We start from the raw sequence: 18,914 nt of genomic DNA, 5'->3' as shown, positions 1-18,914 counted from the left end.
CCAAACTAGACTGTTGTATCTTGCAAAATTATCTTTCAAAACTGATGGGGAAATTAGATGCTTCCACAACAAAGAACACCTGAGAAATTTCATGAACAACAAACCAGCACTCCAAACAGTGCTAACCAATATCCTAGAAAAAGACAATGAAGGTCACAACTCCAAGAGGCCCAACAGAGAGAAGCCACCAGGCAAGGTAAGAAACTAAAGGGAAAGGGGGAAAAAAGAAGAAATAAAAGAGCCAACAACAGTAAAACATCATGACAAGGGTGAGTCAATATCTATCAATTATAACTATCAATGTTAATGGCCTCAATTCACTAATCAAAAGAAACAGACTGACAGAATGGATTAAGAAGCAAAATCCAGCAATATGTTGTATACAGCAAACAAACCTAACTCAAAAAGAAATTCATAGACTGAAAGTAAAAGGATGGAAAACAGTTCTCCACGTGAGAGGAACCCTGAAAAAGGCAGGGGTTGTAATCTTATTTGCAGACAAAGTAGATTTCAAACCAAAACTAATTAAGAGAGACAAAGATGGTCACTACATCCTTGTGAAGGGAACAATCCAAGAGGAAGAGATGACAATCATAAATATATATGCATGAAATACGAATGCCCCCAACTATACAAAACAAATATTAATGGACATGAAAAACCAAATAAGCACTAATACAATTGTAGTGGGGGACCTCAATACCCCACTATCACAAATAGACAGATCATCTAGACAAAAAATTAACAACAAAATTTTAGAACTGAACCAAGCTACTGAACAAATAGACTTAAGAGATATTTACAGTGTCCCCCCCCCAAAATCAGAATACACATTCTTTTCAGCTGTACACGGGTCATTCTCCAAAACAGACCACATGCTAGCCCATAGGACACGTCTAAGTCAATGTAAAATAACTGAGATTACCCCTGTATATTATCAGACCATAGTGCAATAAAATTGGAGATTAATAACATGAGAAACTGCAAAAGTTCCACAAACACCTGGAAATTGGATAACACCCTCCTGCACAATCAATGGGTCACAGAGGAAATCAAAAAAGAAATTAGGCAGTTTCTACAAGTAAATGATAATGCCAGTACAACATACAGGAATCTATGGGACACAATGAAAGCAGTTCTACGTGGGAAATTCATAGCAGTGAATGCCCATATTAGGAAAACAGAGAGAACTCAGATAAATAACCTAATGCAGAACCTCGAACTCCTAGAAAAAGAGGAGAATAACAAACCCAAAGCTCGCACAAGAGAGGAAATTATAAAGATCAGAGCAGAAATCAATGCAACGGAGATTAAGAGAATGATAAAAAAAATTAATGAATCAAAGAGTTGGTTTTTTGAAAGAATAAATAAAATCAATAAACCTTTAGCCAACCTTATCAAAAAAAGGAAAAGAGAGGCTCAAATCCATGGAATTAAGAATGAAAAAGGGGAAGTCACAACAGACCCAGAAGAAATCCAAAGGATCATCAGTACCTACTTTGAGAACCTGTACTCTAATAAAATGGAAAACAGAAGAAATGGACAGATTCCTACATATATATGAATTGCCAAAGTTAAATGAAGAAGATATAGAAATTCTAAACACCCCAATTACAATGAGTGAAACTGAAAATGTAATAAAAAATTTACTAACAAAGAAAAGCCCAGGTCCTGATGGCTTCACTGCTGAATTCTACAAGACATTTAAAGAACTATCGCCATTACTTTTTTTTTTTACTTTGAAAGAATTTAATGTGTAAACAAATACAAAAGAAAAAGCATTATAGTGACCAGTTTTGTTATAACAATTTTAAAGATGCTTCACCAATAAGTAGTTTTCTACATATATAAAGAAGCTATTGCTGCAAAATATTGTTTACCTTCCTATGGAGTAACTTCACAGTCTCAGATCTTAAGCCAGAAAAATAAGGTTTATGTTGGTAAAACAACTTGCAGATTCTGCCTTCACAATATCCTTTAAAATTATAAAAAGATCTTCCAAAAGGGGAAAGAATATACCTAACAGGGCCTCCTAGGGCAAACCCATGCCCAGAGGGACTGCCCTACCACCTGCAGGACTAGCCCAGTGAGGATGGGCTGAAATCTAGGAAAAGTGACCTACCTTCAGTGCATCTGTTTGAGTCAAGAGGTTATCAGCAGATTTGTAAGAAAGAAAGCAAGAAAACAATGTAGAGATAAGATTCTAAACAGTAAGATACTAAACAGTAGTATTTGGCTGTAATACCAAAGGAGTCAAAGAAGAGTAAAACAACTATGTTGATTATCATTCCCAAATGACAGCTCTGCCATTATTATGGAAAACTTCATGTGAGGTTTCCATTCTTAGGAGATTGCAGCTTGAAGACTTTCAAATTAGAATCTTAAAGTGTGATAAGTTCCTTTAAACATTAAGTTACATATAATGAATATAGCACTGAACTAATAAGATGGGCTTCTAACCCATCTTGAATTATTCGTGGAAGTGTTGCCATTGAAAGATCTTTTTCCTGAGACAGTCATTGTGCAAAGTCACACAAGACAACACAAAATTTCTCCAGTTTTCCCTACAAATAACAGATAGGAATAACTGATTACAATAATATATTTTATGAGGAAAACATGTTTCTTAAAACTGTGTTTTCAGTTACAGCTATGACTGATTAGAAGGTAAGAACCATGATCATTTTTATAGGCATAGAGAATGTACACGTAAGTTAAAATTCTGGTTAGTGTTTAAAAAACTTTTATAGGAAACGCTTTACAAGTGGAGAAACTAAGGCACAGAAACTTAACCATGTTCAGGTTGAAGGCTGAATTTAATATTCTAGGTAGAAATAGAATTTAGAGCTCTGGTGCTCAGGCAAATGGGTGATAGCTTCCCAAAGAGAAAAATATATTTATTTTGGTGTGTGATATTAATAAGTTGGTTTTGAAATATATAATATGAATTTTTTTGAAAATCTTTGGCATTTTTAGTTCTGTGAAGGCTGAGGTTTCTAGTTATTTTCTCCTCAAAATATAAAATCAAAGGGGAGCTAGCTTTTAAATTAAAATAGGATAATGTTAATTCCAAAATGACCTGAGTTCATTCTGCATTATTATATAAGCAGCAGTACAGAGGCCTCCCCCCAGCTCACACTTAGGTGCTGCTGTGAAGCTGATATAAGTGAAACCTACTCCACACTTACATCAAGTACAAAATTAAACAGAATGTCTCAGTCTAACTTTTAATAAACTCAACTATTTGAAGATGCCAAACTTATTATAGTGAGATCACATATAGTGGTATGGTCTGAAGTAGCCCAAAATCCAAGTATTCTATTCATCCAGCATGAAAACCTCTTCATACTGAGGAGTGAACTGTGAACTTACAGATCATATGGACATCTTTGCCTATGTGTATGTTTTTAATCACAGAACTTTGAAGTTTGCATTTGTGACAGCTCAGGTAAGTTTCTGTGGTCATAATGTAGTAGTACAAACAAGTACATTCCACGTAAGAGTAAAAAATAATTTTCAAGTTTGTTTTTAAAGTGCTCCATGTGCTGTATTGTCAACTTTTACATTATATGAAGCCATTATGACTCATAATAATCTTTAGAAAAGATCAGCAGTTAAAGAAAAATGATTTGTAGGGCCGGGGATTTAGCTCAGTGGTTTCGCCGCCTGCTGCACAAGTGCAAGGACCCGAGTTCAATTCCTGGCACCAAAAAAAGAAAAAGAAAAATGATTTGTTCAAGTATGGATATATAGATTAAGAGATGCAAAAGCTCTTTAGGCACATTCAAATCCAATGTTTTCAAAAATCTACTAGCAGACATAAGAGGGATGGCAGAAGTATTTAAGAGGAATGTCAGAGTTTCAGAGATTACTTTACAAGGTAACTAGTGTGTAAACTCAGAGCAGTTTACATATTTTGGTAACAAGTATTTATTCAGCAAAATAGGAAAAAAAAATAAACTAGGTACTCATTCCTTATCAGAAACAAAACAAATCAAGTTTGTCCAAATACTCTGAAAGTGAATTATAAACATTTTTAAAAGAAATTTCATGGCTAATAGGTTGCTTCATCCATGTTGTCATCACTGTCAGCACCAAAATCATCCCTGTCTTCAAAGTATGAATTAATGTACTCATTTTCCTCTTCTACCTCTTCATCATTGTAGTCTTCCTGTTCTGCATCATTATTGTCATCGTCGTTGTCATCACCTTCTTTACTTTTCTCTTTGCTTCCTTCTTTCTCTTCGTTTTCCTCATCAGATTTTTCACCATCACCTCTCTTTTCCAATTCCTCAATTTTTTTCAGCACATCTGCAGTATTAATGAGTGAAGAGACTTTGTCTATACCTTTTGTGTTTTGGGATTTTAGGTCTTTTCTGCATTTTTTTCCACGGCATCATCTCTCTTGGGAGTCTTCTCCAATCTGGTATCCATTCTTCTTTGTATGTCTGCATGTATTTTTTACTATACCTTTCAATATCTGGCTTCTCTTCAGGTTTTTCAATAAAATAAGGCTTTCTTTTCATTGTTTCTCTCAATTCCTGCTTCAAGACCAGCATGTAATCTTCACTTTCTCCTGTTTTCAGTGGCACTGGCTTATAATCTGTATCCTAAGGAAACAGTGGTGGTGACTTCAACACAACATCAAGCAACTTTTCACCTTTGCCAAAGCCAACAGCCTCAATATGAAAGGTATAGGCAGCACGTCCTCTTCCCTTATTCCCAGCCATCAAAACTAGTTGTACCAGAAGAGAGGGCAAACACTGCTCACTAAGTCTCGAGCCTTGGCCAAGAGCTGTGCAGTCCAAGTGCCAGCCAGGCAAACAGGGGTGTGAGGAGCGAGCCTTGGGGCCACAGGTTGAACCTGGGAGACACAAGTGCACCACCCTGCACGTGCCCAAGGAGCACACTCCACGCCCTGCCAACCCGCCCCAGCCATTACTCGTTAAAGTCATCAAGGAAATTGAAAGGGAAGCAAGGCTTCCAAATTCATTCCTGGAAGAAAGCGTTGCTTTGATTCCAAAACCAGGGAAAGACCCAACCCAAAAAGAGAACTACAGGCCAATCTCCCTCATAAACATAGATGCAAAAATCCTCAACAAGATACTGGCAAACAGAATACAGAGAGTCATCAAGAAGATCATACACCCTGACCAAGTCGGATTTAGCCCAGGGATGCAAGGATCAACATTTGTAAATCAATAAATGTAATGCACTATATTAACAGAGTCAAGGACAAAAACCATATGATCATCTCAATAGATGCAGAAAAGGCATTTGACAAAATCCAACACCCATTCATGATAAAAACTCTACAGAAAATTGGATTAGAAGGTCTTTATCTCAACCTGATTAAGGCTATCTATGAAAAACCAACAGTCAACATCATACTAAATGGACAAAAACTGAAAACTTTCACACTAAAATCAGGAACAAGACAAGTATGCCCACTATCGCCACTCCTGTTCAATATAGTTCTGGAAACATTAGCCACAGAAATTAGAAAAGAGAAAGAAATGAAAGGAATAAAAATAGGAAAGGAAGAAGTTAAACTGTCATGATTTGCTGATGATATGATACTTTACATAGAAGACCCAAAAAACTCTACCAAAAGACTTCTAAATTTAATTGACAGATTCAGTAGAGTAGCTGGATATAGGGTCAACACTCAAAAAACAATAGCCTTCTCATACACAAAGAGCAGACTCACTGAGAGAGAAATTAGGGAAACAATTCCTTTTACAATAGTATCCAAAAAAATGAAATAGCTAGGAATTAATCTAACAAAGGAAGCAAAAGACTTCTACACTGAAAACGACAGCACCCTGAAAAAGGAGATCAAGGAGGATATAAGAAAATGGAAAGACATTCCTTATTGCTGGGTAGGAAGAACCATTATAGTGAAAATGGCCATACTTCCAAAACTACTATATAGATTCAATGCAATGCTGATTGAAATTCCAACAATATACTTCACAGAACTAGAGAAAACAATCCAAAAATTCATTTGGAACCAGAAGAGACCTACAATAGCTAAAGCAATTCTAAGCAACAGAGACATGGCTGGGAGTATCACAATTCCTAATGTGAAACTATACTACAAAGCTACTGTAATAAAATCAGCATGGTACTAGCAAAGGAACAGACCCAAGGATCAGTGGAATAGATTAGAAGATGCAGAAACAACTCCAGACATACTCAGCCACCTCATCTTTGACAAAGGATCCAACCACCCTCATTGGAGGAAAGGTAGCCTATTTAATAAATGGTGTTGGAAAAACAGGATTTCAACCTGCCAAAGATTAAAACTAGACCCATACTTATCACCATGCACTAAACTAAGATCAAAGTGGATTAAAGATCTAAATATTAAGACAGAAACACTAAACTGGCTGGAAGATAAGTTACATAGAACTCTTGAAGACATTGGCATAGGAAAAGACTTTAAGAAACAAAACCTCAGTAGCACAGGAACTAGCACAAAGAATCAAAAACTGGGATCTCATCTTATTAAAAAGCTTCTGCACAGCAAGAGAAACCACCAACAGAGCTAACAGACAACCTACAATGTGGGAAAAAATTTTTAGCAGCTGTACCTCAGACAAAGGACTACTACCTAGAATATATAAAGAACTGAAAAAAATCAGAGGCCCCCCCAAATTCAAAAACCCAATTCAAAAATGGTCATCTGAAAAAAGCAGACATTTCTCAGACAAAGAAGTAAAAGCAGCAAATAAGCATATGAAAAAATGTTCAACATCACTCATCATTTGAGAGATACAGAGGAAAACAACACTGAGATTCTACCTCACCCCAGAAAGAGTGGCTGCTATCAAGAAATCAACCAATAACAAATGCTGGCGGGGGTGTGAAGACAAAGGAACCCTGCTCCATTGTTGGTGGGAGTTCAGACTGGTGCAACCACTGTGGAAATCAGTATGGAGATACCTCAAAGAACTGGGGCTGGAGGTCCCATTTGACCTAGCTATTCCCCTGCTGGTTATCTTCCCAAAAGAATTAAAAGAATCATACCACAGCGATACATGTGCATCCATGTTTATAACGGCACAGTTTGTAATAGCTAAAGCTTGGTAACAGCGCAAGTGCCCATCACCTGGATACTGGATAAAGAAGATGTGGTTTTTTTATAAAATGGAGTACTACTCAACCATAAAGAGTGAGAAACTAGAGTCATTTATAGCTAAATGGATGCATATCAAGGCCATACTCTTAAGTGAAACAGGACACACATGTATAAATACCAAATAGTTTCTCTAGTGTGAGAAACTGAAAGTGTAAATAATGATTAAAAGGATTAATAACAAATAATTGATTCTTTGAAATAGGAAAAGGTCCAAAGGGGTAGGGGTGGTGTCAGGAGAAGGGGAAAGAAAAGAATGGAAAGGAATAATCATGAGAAAAGAAAAAAAAAATGGAAACAAAGTCTATGTAAATAGGGAAGGGTGGAGGGGGTGAAGGGTGCACAGGTAATGGGGAAAAAATAAGAACCAAGATACATCATGTACAGGTACAAGCACCCAATGATAAATGTAAATGTACTGTATACCTAAAATGTACCAATAAAAGAATTTAAGCCAAAAAAAAAAGAAGAATGTATTATAATACATAATAAAAAACAAGAGTGGCATACCACTCACCAACATAAACATTTTCTACTTTGGGATAACTCTCAAACAAGAGTCTCTCCATGAATGTATGTTCAGAAGTTGCCATCATTTATATACCTTTGCATCCCAATTCTTTATTTCTTTTTTAAAAGTATAACACATCAAAAAAAAGTTGTTTTAAGAAATGAGACTAGATACTCTGCCTATCTCCTGAGTCACTACTCCAAGACCATCACCTCTGTACAGGTAACACCACTTCCTAAGGGCAGAAAGTGTACCGACTCCTCTTCACACACACCCAAAGTGTAACTTGATTAATATGCCAAACTTATAATGAAGTGAAATTAAGCAAAACATTATTAATGCAACATCAATATTACAAAGGTAAACATGTCAATAAGTGGGAATAGCAAGCTCAAGCACTTAACAAGCTAATATGTAAATGCATACCCTAATGGCTTTCTTGGTGACATCTCATAAAATTTTACTTTTCAACAAAAACCAGTACTTTTCTAATAAAAAAAAAAACCTTTACAAATCATAAAAGTAACAATGACTTTAATTGTTTTCCTTTGTGGTGCCACAGACTGAACCCAGAGACTTTTCACAGAGCTACGTCCCCAGTCTTTTTTATTTTGGGGCAGGACTCACTAATCTGCCAAATTGCAAAGGCAGAGCTTGAGCTTTGGATCCTCCTGCCTCAGCCTCCTAGAGTGCTGGGATTACATGCATGTGCCATCACATCCAGCTAACACTGACTAATATTTATTGAGCTCCCTCTCTCTGTCAGGTATCATGCTAAGAAATTTTATTTTAGAAAAGCATTTTGGACTTTGTCCTTTACTTAAACGCATAGATTCTCATTGTAAGGAGCAAACGTATCTAACTTGATGGTGCATTTCAATTTCTTAGTTTAGATACAATGGCACTTCCTGTACTAGAACAGTAAACTGAATCTGTTGAATACCTCAGACCTAAAGGAAAAGCATAACCAGGTATGTGATTTTTTATTGAGCACTCCAGGGCAATTCCACAAAACCTGGGCAAAGTTAAAAAGCTAGAATAAAGTGAGCTTTACTATTGCATCATTTTAAATGTGCTAAAGAATTTTCTTCTCTTAAAGCAATGCTACTATGATTTCACTCCAAATGAAACAATCACTCCTAATTCATCTCTCAGGGAATTGCACATACAATTTCCTCAAAGCAAGGCACAGCAGAACACACAAGAAAACTTTACAAATACTTTGGTTCATAAGAGCATTTAGAAATCCCATGATACTGACTGCATGTTAGCTATTCCCTTGATTTTTGGCAATTTGGTTGGGGGTAGTTGAAGTGTGCTATTTTATAATCTGTGAACTTTCAATTTTCATATAAAAATTTCAGTCTTATATGCAATTTCCCTTTTAAAGTCAGGCTAGAAACTCAATGCAGACAGGTAAAGTACACAAGTAATCCACACTGGTTGAGGAATTGGTTAAACACACACACATAAGCCTGAGGGAATTGTGTTATAATGTTACTTGTAGGTGGTACACCACACTTAATTAGGATGGCTTTGTGTCTGGAGTGTACTAAGTTTTATAAATTAATATCACTTATCTTCAGGGGAAGTTAAATGAGCATCCTACTGAGTATTATCTCATACTGAGTAATCACACTTATAATCAGTAATGACAGCTTAAATAAAATTAATTAAACAAAACCGGGCTCTAAAAAAAACCTATCTGGATTTTTAGCTATAGTAAAACACTAAAATAGTGAAAATCAGTGTTTAGGGTTTCCACTATCACATTATAAATACCAGCAGAGTAGTATGGGGTTGGTTATTATTGTTATCATTATTTCAAAGGAAAACAATTGTAATTAGTCATCTTAAAATTCCACTAGTCTAAAAAAGTTGTATAATCATAAACATACTTCTTTAGAAGCCAGAAAGGAGATGAAATTCTCATCCAATCCAGAAATTTTTAAGTAAACAAAAGCTCCTTCTAATTATAGAATCAATTCTATCTAAATGAACATCTGAAATGTAAAATATATTGTTAAAATTATCTACCAACTTTCATGCAATTTGATTACATTTAAAAGAAGGTAAAAGCCTAACAACTAAAATAGCTTAGCTTTTTGATAGCTTTATTAATAACCTGGCAACTTGTTGATTAAAAACATGGCTCTAGACTGAATTCTAAATTCTGCCCAGAACTGACTTGCTGTGTTACCATAACTAAGCAACTAAACCATGTGTGACAGTACCTATCATAGAGAAGTGTTAACAGGAAATAAAAGTGAAGGTCTAAAAGCCTGCAATGTCTTCCCCGACCTCTCAATCCAAAGTAGCCCACGCACCCAAACCATTCTCTATCACAGCACACAGTATTCTCTTTTCATGGCCTATCAAGTAACTTATAAAAATCTAGAATTTCATTTGCTTCGCAATTATTGATTCTTTCTCTTTCCCACTCAAATATAAGTGTCACTCTGGACAAATTATCAGCTATCTTAGTCACTGAGTAGTCAGTCTCTAAGATGGAAGCCACTGGTTCTCTGACTTATGTAGCTAATAGGATATTATGGAAATTAATGAGTGTTACAAGACTAGATTTTAGAAGATGGTTTTTGTCTTGTTCCCTCTTAGATCACCCTCTCTGGTTTACGCCAGCTGCCAGATAATGAGAACACATAACACCTACAGGGAGGCCCACAAAACAAAGAACTGAGACCCTCTATCAAAAGATAAAAAGGCCCCTTGCTAGCAGCCACATGCTGGAGTCACCTTGGACTTCAGATGTGCTTGTGTTTCAGATTTCCTCCTGGTATAAGATATGGATCAGGGCCATTTTCACCCTTGGAGACATTCTGGTGTCTCCATGCTGATATAGGACACCTGGACCTTGGGACAAGAGTGGCTAAGAGGCCTAAGATTCCATGTCTACTGTTCTATGGGGTACCTAAAACAATCAAATGCTACTGTCATTTTCTTTTGTATTTTGGCACACTGATAGGTTTTCATTTTTCCTACATTCATAATTGAGGAAAAATACTAACTTCCCCTTAGAGGTTAATAAAAGAAAAGACTGAATATTTTTTCTAAGACACCATGAGTTCTAACAACAGATCCTTTGGTGGTCAATGGACTCCAGGTTAAGAGCTCCTGGTAAGTGGATATGGGACAGTAACAGATTTAACGGTCAGAAACAAGAAAGTAACTCAAGTTCTAATGCCTTCAGTGAATCAGTAGGAGGGAACAGAAGACCTACACTTGTGACCAACAGGAGGAGTGCACCAGGCTACATACTCTGATGGTCTGGGCTTCAAAAAGAGCTGGAAGCTTTTGAAGGAAGAAGCTACCAGGAAAATAAAGCCATCAAAGAATATCCTGGTTTCAATTAGAGCAAGAAGGAAAGGAAACATTAGTAGATAGCACACTCTGAGTTCCAAAGGGCAAAGTAGGAGGGTCTGGGAAGCCTAGAGGAGTTGAGATAACAGATTAGGGGAATAAAAGGATCCAAATGAGAAGAAAAGCAAAGGAGTGTTTACAGATTTTTTTTCTTTTTTTTTCCGGGACCAGGGATGGAACTCAGGTCCTTGCGCTGCGCAGCAGGCAGACAAACCACTGAGCTAAATCCCCCACCCATGTTTACAGATTATATGGATTGGCAGAGAGAAGCTCAGCCGGTCCCAGAACCCAGAAGGAAGCTCCCCGCCTCCATCCCAGGCTCCTAGGGCAGAGAAGCTCAGCTGGTCCCAGCACCCGGAAGGAAGCTCCCCCGCTGCCATCCCAGGCTCCTAGGGCAGAGAAGGTGAGCCGATCCCAGCACCCAGAAGGAAGCTCCCTTGCCGCCATCCCAAGCTCCTAGGGCAGAGAAGCTGAGCCGGTCCCAGCACCCAAAAGGAAGCTCCCCTGCTGCCATCCCAAGCTCCTAGGGCAGAGAAGGTGAGCCACGTGGGCACCAGAAGCACCCTCCCCCCCGTGGAAATGAGAAAACACATAAACAAGCCTCAAAAACAGAGATCCAGATCACCTACAGCAACCCCACAGGGAAACGAGATGGAACAATCTGATATTCAACCACCTGGACTCTCTGAACTGGCAACAAAAGAGGATCTGGGAAAAATGAAATCAGAAATAATTACTCAGATAACAGCAAAGATTTTGCTCATAGTGCAAAACATGATTAATAAATCTAGAGAGGACACAGATTAAAAAAATAGAGTATCTGAGGAACATGATGGAATCCCAACATAGGAAACAAATGAAATCCATAAAACAGATGCAAATAGATTTCCAGGAGATTAAAAACTCCATGGAAAGTCTGCGCAGCAGAATGAACCAATGTGAGGACAGAATTTCACATACAGAAGATAAGATTGCAATTAGTGACCAGGAAAAGAAAAACTGCTTTAAATTATAAGGGAACACGAGAAATCAATCCAGCAGCTGCTAGATGATGCAAAGAAGAATAACATAAGACTAACTGGAGTCAATGAAGAAATAGGAGAGAGTGCAGATGACAAAAATACTGTTCACAGAAGTGATGGCAGAAAACTTCTCAAGGAGGGAAAAAGAACTTGACATACAGATAAGTGAGGCATATAGGACTCCAGTTAACCATGATCAAAAAAAATCCACACATAGGCATATAATAGTTAGGATTCCAGAAATCCAACAGAAGAACAAAATTCTACAAGCAGTGAGAGAAAAGAAACAAATCACATACAAAGGAAAGACCATCAGAATTACAGGAGACTTCTCAATGCAAACCCTCAAGGCAAGAAGAGCTTGGAGTGATGTATTTCAAGCTCTAAAGGAAAACAGCCTCCAACCCAGATTGATGTACCCTGCTAAACTATCTTTCAAAATGGATGGAGAAATATGACATTTTCATGATAAAGAGCACCTCAGGAACTTCATGAATACCAAACCAGCACTCCAAAAAATTTTAGACAATACCCTAGGAAAAGACAATGAGGATCACAACCCCAGGAAAACCAGCAGAATGAATCCACTGGGTGTGACAAATTAAACACAAAGGCAGAGAATCCAACAAAAAGAAAGAGTCATGACAAGGCTTTTAAACCTTTTAACTTCATCTCCCTAATGAGTGTATAATTCAATCTTATTATTGTACTGATTAGTATTTTTCTGATTCTAGAGTTGCACACCATTCCTTGTGCTATACTGGCTATTTATCATCTTCTTATGTCTACATTTTAACTGGGTTGTCTATTAATGAGCTCTAAGAATTCTTTATATATTCTGGTCATAGGTTATATGCATTGGAAATATGGTCTGTTTAAGGACTACTTTTCATTTTAATGATGTCATTTAAAGTTCTAAATTTTGATGGAATCCATTTATCAATTTTTTTTCTTTTATACATCATGTCTTTTGTATCCTAGGTAGTTCTTGCCTACCCTGAATTCATAAATATTTTCCCTTATAATTTCTTCTTAAAGTTTCATACTTTTAGGCTTTCTTATTTAGGTTCATAGATCCCTTCAAGTTATTTTCATGTATGGAAAAAAAAGGTTGAGGTTAATTTTTTATATACGGATACCAAGTGTTCTAGTGCCATTTGCTGAAAACACTATCTCTTCCTTGGCTCTTGAATTGAGTTTATATTCTATAAAATGCTAATGTTAAATAATCTTTCAAAACTCAATGGACCATATATGTGTGGTTCTATTTCTAGATTCTCTGTTTTATTCCAATGATCTACATGTCTGTCCTTACACCAACACTGCCTTGATTACTGCAGCTTTAGAAGAAGTCTTAAAATTAGGTACTAAATGTCTTCCAACACTGTTTTTGGTTTTGGTTTTGTTTTTAACTTTTCTAGGTCCTTTGTACTCCTACATAACTTTTAAATTTCAATATCCAATTCTTCATTTATAGCAAGTATACACAGATCTGAATTTTTATGTATACCTTGTGTTTTCTAATTCTGCTAAATTCAAGTACAAGTTCTAGGGGCTCCTAGAGATTTCTTAGTATTTTCTCTGTAGATGATCATTTCATCTACATATAAAGATTATGCTTCTGCCGTGCCAATCCTATCCTACTTGTGTCATTTTATTGCCAGACTATTTTAGTGGGGACTAGGTTTCAAAGTTTAATGGACAGATAAAGAGTAAGCATATCTGCCCTTGTTCCCCACCTTAAGGAGAAAGCATTGTATCTTCTCCATTATATAAGGCATTCTCACTGGAAGTATGGAGTACATGTCTTTAATCTGTTAAGAAGGTTCTGTTCTACTTCTAGTCTCCTGATAGCTTTTACCATGAACAGCTATAGAATTTAGTCCAATACTTTTTCTCCAACTAGTGACAGGATCATATGGCTTTGTCCTTTCCTGTGTTTAAATGATGACTTTTGGGGGTGGATCTTCCCATGCTGAATCAACACTGCCATCCCTATAACAAAACCACTTTCTACATACTGCCAGATCTGACTTCTAATAGTTTGTTTTGTTAAACAAATTTCTATCTATGTTCATACTGTTTTCTTCTATTATCTTTATCCAGCTTTAGGATTAGCATAATGTTGAGTTCCTAAAATGAGGGGAGAAGTGTTCCTTCTTTTTTCTGCTATAATTGTTTGATATAATTTATCAGTTAAAATGTTTATGAGCCTGCTGTTGTCATATAGGTAGGTTTTCAAGTTAGGAATATACTTTCTTTAATAGGTGCTATTCAAATTTTATATTTCCTCCAGAGTTAGTTTCATTAATTTGTCTTCCAAGGTACTTCTTAGAAGTTGTCAAATTTATTTCAAAAAAGATTTTTGTAATATGCTTTCTATATCCTTTTAAATTCTGTAAAATCTGTGGTAATGTCTCCTAGATCTTAATATTGTAATTTAAAAAATGTATAACTGTTATTGTGTAACAGGAAGAAAAGGTCTAAAAGAGCAGGGGAATTGGGAGGGGTAGGGGAAGGGAAAAAAGAGAAAGGAAAAAATATGAGAAGAGGAAAAAAATGGAAACAAGGTCTTTGCAAATAGGGAAGGGTGGAGGGGGTGAAGGGAGGGCAAGGGAAGGGGAAAAAAAAATAAGAACCAAGAGACTCATGTAATGGTACAAGATCCCAATTATGAATGTAACTGTATTTTATACCTAAAATGTACCAATAAACTTAATGGGGGAAAAAAAACACCAGATTATATGGATTGATTATGATTGACTTCAGACATCGATTTATATTACCTGAAAGGTGATATGAATTACGATAACTAGTAAAACTTAATAAAGAAACAAAAAATAAATCATGTGGATTCTACCTTATTAATTTACCTCCTCTCTCCATCACCCTAGTTTAAGGCACTTAGATAACTGCTACAGCCTCATAACCTGCTTCCAAGTGTCTTAGTTACTTTTGTTGTTGCTGAGACAAAGCACCTAACACCCAAAGTTAAAGGAGGAAAGGTTTATTTCAGTTCACAATTTGTAGAAATTTCAGTCCATAGTCAGCTGGCTCCAGCTGCAGCATAGCAGAGAGGCATCACAAAGGAGAAACAGTTCATGGCATGGCAGGCAGAAGGCAGAAAGGAGCAAACAGCAGTGGCAGCAGTGGCAGCAGCAGCAACAACAAACCTACTTGCTTTGGTCCCATCCAAGCTACAAGTCTACTGATTGATGCCACCCATTCCCAGGGTGGAGCTTCCATTATTCACACTCTTCATCTCAGTATCACACTTTAATCCATATTCACACACCCTAATCCAGACACCTTCAAAATTCCCACCCATGACCGCATGAGGCTTTGGGGGGACATCTAGATACAACCCATCACACCTAGTTTTCACTGGTCCTCTACCCTACTGCTCCAAGCAACCCTCAATGCCAATATTGTGATCTTACTGAAAATGTAAAGCCAATCACATCACTCACTCTTGTTTAAAACCTCTCAATGGCTCTCCATTATTCATAAGATAACATTCAAATACCTTACTATGATTCCAAGGTTCACCCTTATTTAAACTTTACTTCCTCACCAGAAAATCTCTTTAGCATTCTACCACCTTTTACTGTAAGATCTAGATGTAATAACATAAAGTCAGTCTCCTAGGCATGGTCATGCTGTTCCCTGTATCTAGAATCTATTAAAGTAGTACAAGTAAAAAAGAGACAAGAAAAATTATAAATTTTAAATTGCACTTTTAAGAAAAACTGTAGCTTCAGGACCCAAAACTTACTCCGGCCTTTTTTCTATCTAGGAAACTCACTCCAAAAAACTTCCTAAAGTTCTAAGTTGACCTTGTTGGCTCATGCCTACAGTTCCAGCTCTCTGGGAAGCTGAGGCAGAAGGATCACAATTCCAGGCCCAGCCTTGCCAGTAAATTAGTAAGACCCTCATTCAAACTAAGAAGTAAAAAAGAACTGTTGAAAATTGCCTATCCTCTCATAGACCTCCATGCTCAAGGAAACAGCAATGTTAACGGGCCAGCATATAGCAGTTTCAAATACAGGTAAATGGCTTGCATTCTAACATAGCTCACCTGATCAGTAATCCAACACACAGTAGAAATATAAATCCTAGATCGCCTATCTCAGGGACATCCCCAAGACCACATAAAAACCTTCAACACTTGACCATAACAACCTCTCCCTTGAGGGCCTGCACCAAGTGTGTACTTCTTTCTACCTAATAAACCTCTTTATGCTTTTCACTGATGCACCCTGAAAATTCTTCTTCCATGATGGGAGTCAGCAAATCTACAACCTCCCCCATGGGTGGGCTGAGTTGGGGTCCCCATCTCCTTTTTGTGGGACTACCTTGGACCCTGTCTCGTGACAATATTAACCCATCCTCCTTACCTGGTTATCATCAAGTCAAGCATCAGCTTTTAGTTTGAGGTACAGTTCATGGAGAACCCCTTCCTGAGGACTCCATAACAAGTTAGATAACCAGACTTCATGCTTGCCATTACACAGTAGGCATACTATTCCAAACCTGCCTGCTAATGTATACATTTAGTAGACAGGCTTGAAGTCCTTAGGAATAAAGATTTTTATTTTATTCTCTAGACTAGCCCTGGAACCTAGCATAACTTAAAGCACAGAGTGAATGTTTTGCTAATATGTGTTGAGTAAATTAATAATTAACTTCCTGGCTTCCAGACCTGGGACACTAGCCACTGCTTCTTGCTATGCTAAGTTATTCTTAAAAATGTTTTTAAATAACAGTAGATCAGGAAACACGCCAGGTGTTTGTGCCTTTTATATATGCAACAAGAAAAGCCAGACTCTTCCCAATGCTATAATTCATAGAACAGTCCCCCTACACTAAAAACAAATATGAATTTTTGGAATGTAATACCATGATGTAAGTAGTGTTATAGTTTGTGTATTAGTTACTTTTCTCCTTGCTGAGACAGAATATTCAACAACCAAAATTAAAGGAGGAAAGGTTTATTTAGCTCACAGTTTGTAGAGGTTTCAGTCAATAGTTGGCTGACTCCAAAGCAGGGTGGCACGTGGCAGAGGGGCAAGAGTTCATGGCAGCGGAAGACAGCGAAAGCAACAAGGGACCTTAACAGAGTCTTCCTGCCCCTTTTATCTTATTCAGACTATAGTACTTAAAGAGTGGATAGCACTCGCACCCTTAATCCGAGCATTGCACCATGAATCAATCACACACTTTAGATCCAGCCACCTCTGAGAAGCCCCAAAGACCACATGAAGTTGGGGCTGGGGTGGGAGGTGGCATCTAAACACAAGCTATAACAGTTTGGATACTGAATGTTCCCCAAAAGCCCATGTGTTGAAAGCCTGGTCCCCAGTCTGTGTCACTATTAGGAGATGGCAGAACCTTTAGCAGGTGGGGCCAAGTAGAACAAAGTGACGTCACTGGGAGTGTGCCATTGAAGGACATCCTGGGACTCCAAGCTCCTTCTCTTTTTGCTTCCTGGCCACCATGAAGTGATCAGGCCTTCTCCACCACATGTTCTTGCCACAAGACTGTATGCCATTAGAGCCAAAAGCAACAGAACCAAGTGACCATAGACTGAAACTGTGAACCAAAATATGCCTTTCCTCCTTTTGAGTTGATTATCTCAGTTATTTTCTCACAGGAATGGAAAGCTGACTAATGAGGCAATAGGAAAAATAACCCTTCAAATGGAAGGAGCATCTCTAAAAAAGAATTTAATAATCCAAAGTTATATCTGCCCATACCTACTCAAAGTATAATTTTAATTATACATGTTCAAATAGTAATAGTATATACTTAAAAGAAAATGTTAGCTCTCCAAAAATTATACTTTATTTTTAAAAGGCACGGCGTAATATAATAATACACAAAAATCATCTGAAAGCATCAACAACTGCTTTCTAACTGCCAACCTGACATGCTTCCACTAGCAATCCATTCCAATGATAGCCTAGAAGTACCACAGGGCAAAAAATTTCAACTCCTTCCAACCTGGATTCCAACTTGTCCTTCAAAATTTAGTAAAAAAGTAATCCACTCTTCATGGTCATCTGCAAGATCAAGTGGATTCTATTTACTATTTCCACTGAACCCTATATGCTGTCGCAGCCTCGATCAACCACACTCCAACTATGGATTATACACACATCTGTTTCTGAACTGTGCCCAGAAGACAGTCATTCTTATAAATCTTCATCTTTCTCTAACAGTCCCACCCACTCAATAAATAGTTAATGAAAGAGTGGACAAAAGAATGAATAAACAAGTATGCACACTCCGGTACATCTTAGCATATTCTACTCTGAGAGCTCTTGATTTTATTTCCATGTTTCTACTGATTTAAGGAGGCAGTCTCTAAACTATCCCATAAATATTTAAAGATTCTGAGATAGTACTTAAGTGCTACTACTGAAAACCTAAGTACAGGAAGTCCTAATTAACTCATATTAATGGGCTTTGATAGGCCCACCTGACTTAGCAAATACTTTAAATCTTATAGAATTCATGATGCATTCTCTTACACAAGCTGAATTGCCCTAGTCAATGCTGCTAGTATCTATCTACTTTATACAGAAATGTGTGTTTTAATACTATATAAATCTGAGAGAAAAATATTATCACACTTTCTGCTGTATCACTTGTTTTTAATTTACCAATGAAAAAGTTAAGGAAATGTGAAAAAGAACTTGTAGCACAGAAAGTCTTCTATGCTACGAGACCATTATAATAATTTTAAATAATTATGGTAAATTGAGCTCTCATTGTTTTTAAAGCTAAAAATTTGTATTCTATTGCATGGCTCCAAAGTTAGGCACAAAGTCAGGTAATCAACATCATTTTTTCTTCTTAA

The 18,914-nt window shown here is 37.1% G+C and overlaps 1 protein-coding gene and 1 pseudogene across 6 annotated transcripts in view; both read right to left on the bottom strand.

Annotated features, from left to right (window-relative positions):
* The window catches only part of Diaph3 (diaphanous related formin 3), a 501,638-nt gene that overhangs the window by 448,546 nt on the left and 34,178 nt on the right, over positions 1–18,914 (bottom strand). The window lies entirely within an intron of this gene.
* On the bottom strand, positions 3,621–5,055 carry LOC101712578 (DNA-directed RNA polymerase III subunit RPC7 pseudogene; annotated as a pseudogene).

The sequence above is a fragment of the Heterocephalus glaber genome, unplaced genomic scaffold, assembly GCF_053883595.1.
Source record: "Heterocephalus glaber isolate CG9 unplaced genomic scaffold, H.glaber_assembly_v1.0 deba00001666, whole genome shotgun sequence".
Taxonomy (NCBI): domain Eukaryota; kingdom Metazoa; phylum Chordata; class Mammalia; order Rodentia; family Bathyergidae; genus Heterocephalus; species Heterocephalus glaber.
Note: the sequence above shows the minus strand (reverse complement) of the source record. Positions and strands in the feature narration are given on the sequence as shown.